The sequence below is a fragment of the Monopterus albus genome, unplaced genomic scaffold, assembly GCF_001952655.1.
Source record: "Monopterus albus unplaced genomic scaffold, M_albus_1.0 scaffold624.1, whole genome shotgun sequence".
Lineage (NCBI taxonomy): Eukaryota > Metazoa > Chordata > Actinopteri > Synbranchiformes > Synbranchidae > Monopterus > Monopterus albus.
Window position 1 is genome coordinate 47,997 of NW_018128504.1, and position 2,361 is coordinate 50,357.

General features: G+C 40.3%; 1 long non-coding RNA gene across 1 annotated transcript; it reads right to left on the minus strand.

Annotated features, from left to right (window-relative positions):
- Positions 1 to 1,773: 1,773 nt before the first annotated feature.
- On the minus strand, positions 1,774 to 2,094 carry LOC109953330 (uncharacterized). Its single transcript, XR_002273899.1, has 2 exons — positions 2,032 to 2,094; positions 1,774 to 1,918 (listed from the first exon to the last, which is right to left on the minus strand). It is a non-coding gene; the product is annotated as an uncharacterized LOC109953330 (long non-coding RNA).
- Between the last annotated feature and the right edge of the window lie 267 nt (positions 2,095 to 2,361).

The window sequence follows — 2,361 nt, forward strand, 5'->3', positions numbered from 1 at the left end:
TAGAGTAGTATTTAAACACATAATCTTGTAGTTAGGGAACAGAGATCAGAGAACAGAGCCTCTCCTCCTGCAATGTGATAGATAAAGCATTAAATAAAAGATTGTCAGAGCGCCAGTCAGTCAGGTCATTTGTTGTCAGTCCCAAGTCAGTCAGCATCTCCCCCCAGCCGGCTGGGTCCCCAAAAGTACGTGGTTTACTGTTCATGGTAGCATGGTCATCCTCTCTCTCTCTTCTGCTGGTCTAACCCAGCCTTTATCTGCTCATACTCACACAGCTCTGCACGGCCGGAGCCATGAAGACGCGGTCCCATGCCAGCTACCCTCACACACCTTCTTCCAAGCATAGTCTAAGCCGTCCAGTACATGACCTTCTAGGTCACATTGACCTAGCGCACATTTCCTTTCTCTAAACCTGAACAGAGCACACAAACAGTTCACATAAGCTGCAGCTGCAGTATCTGTATATCCATTCCCTATCAGAGGAGGAAGTCACTCAGGATGTTGACCCATAAGTTAATCAAGGGGGACACAGATATTCTTGCCTGCGCCAGAGACAGATCAAGCTTCCGCACACACTGAGCTCACCCTTACATAACTATTACAAATAATATCTATATGAACTACATACTGTTCTATTACATATCACTTCTGGAATCTGGTTTATTTCTAACCACTACAATCGTAACTGTTCCTTCAATTTGTTTAATCTTGACATAATAGAACAGTGGAATAACACAACAGAGTGCTGTATATATTAAACTTAATGCAGATGTCACTTTGCTCATTGCCCTGTCTCTCGCTCTCTCGCTCCTGTTTCTCTCCCTGCAGACGCTCCCAGCGGAGCTGACAGGTGATTCTCAGCTGGATATGGAGCGGCTCAGAGGCGCTGGCACTGTCAGTCCGCCCCATCCTTCTAGCAGCTTGGCAGCAGAAAACGTTACGATCTACTGTTTATCTCTTCCCTACAATGATTGCTACCAAAATGCAGTACAATTCTGTCTCCCAGACGCAGTTGGTATGTGTTAACTGCTGTTAACTACTTAAATATATATCACGCTAAATAGTTAGACATTATGATCTTTTGAACCTTAGCTTCAAGAATTTTTTTTCTAATTGAACCTTTTTAAATTTTAAAATGAAAATTTGTACACACAGTACAGTACAGTTACAGTTTTTATTATTTAGAATATTGCTGAGTCATACCATTTAAAAGCTTTTCACATTGTAGTTACACCTCCCAGATAGCAAACTGTGTGGGCCAGATTCGGCCCACATCCGGCAGCTAGTTAACAATCCCGACCTGGACCGGATCTGGCCCAGATGCACCTCTGTCTTATGGCTCACATTTGGTTTGGAATAACGGTCCTTGACTGGCCCACATCTGGCAGCTAGATAGCAAACCTGTCCTGGGCAACATCCAGCACATGGCCATCTAAATTTAGATTTACCAATTATTTCACTCAGTTAATCATCACCTATAGAAACATATATTAAGCTAAAAAACTAATAAAACATTCCCATTTTTTATGTTAAATGATTTATGACTTACAGTACTTCCACAGTTTATCCCAGTTCACAGGATATTGTGCTTTAATTCACAAACAGCAATTAACAGTATAGTGTCCATCAAAACTGCAAATATTTTTCCAAAAGTTTGCATTTAAAGATAAAATTTAACATTTTTTATGAACAGCAATAACAAACCTTTTGGACAAACACTCAAACAGGTGTGGTAAATTTAAAACAGTGAACAGTTCAGCCAACAAGATTTCATGTCTGTGTGAAATGAAGGTGATAAAGCAGAAGTCCTTGGGTATAGCATAACATCCGTCAAATTTGGTGACTGTGTGCAGCAACACCAGCTCGACCCTCACGAGCTTTCCTCCCTCCATCACGGTCAGAGGCAAGATGCAACCACCTGTTAAGGCAATTTACAAATTAACATTAACACACTGATACAAAGTGTGCCCTAAAATAGTACTGCGTGTAAATATGAAAGAGTTTGGGGTGGGACACTGAAATAGTACCAACCGTTTTATGGCAGCCTCAACCTCCATGTTGCTTGCAGTGCTAGTCAGTCTATTTTGTCTTATTGCACCTTTAAATAAAACATTTCTTATTGTTAGGTATTTTTAGTCAGATAGATATTGGATAGATACTTTATGTATTAGAAATGTTTAGTGGAGATAGGATGTATAGTTAGACTGTTAAATGCTTAGGCATGCTTATGAGTTTCTACAGGGTACATCTGGTCAAGGATAACTAGAGAGAAAAGTTGATGACTGTCAGAAGACAGGGTGTTTAATATTATTATTACGACGTGTATAACTGTAGCCTTAGCCATAATATGTTCTTATGTTT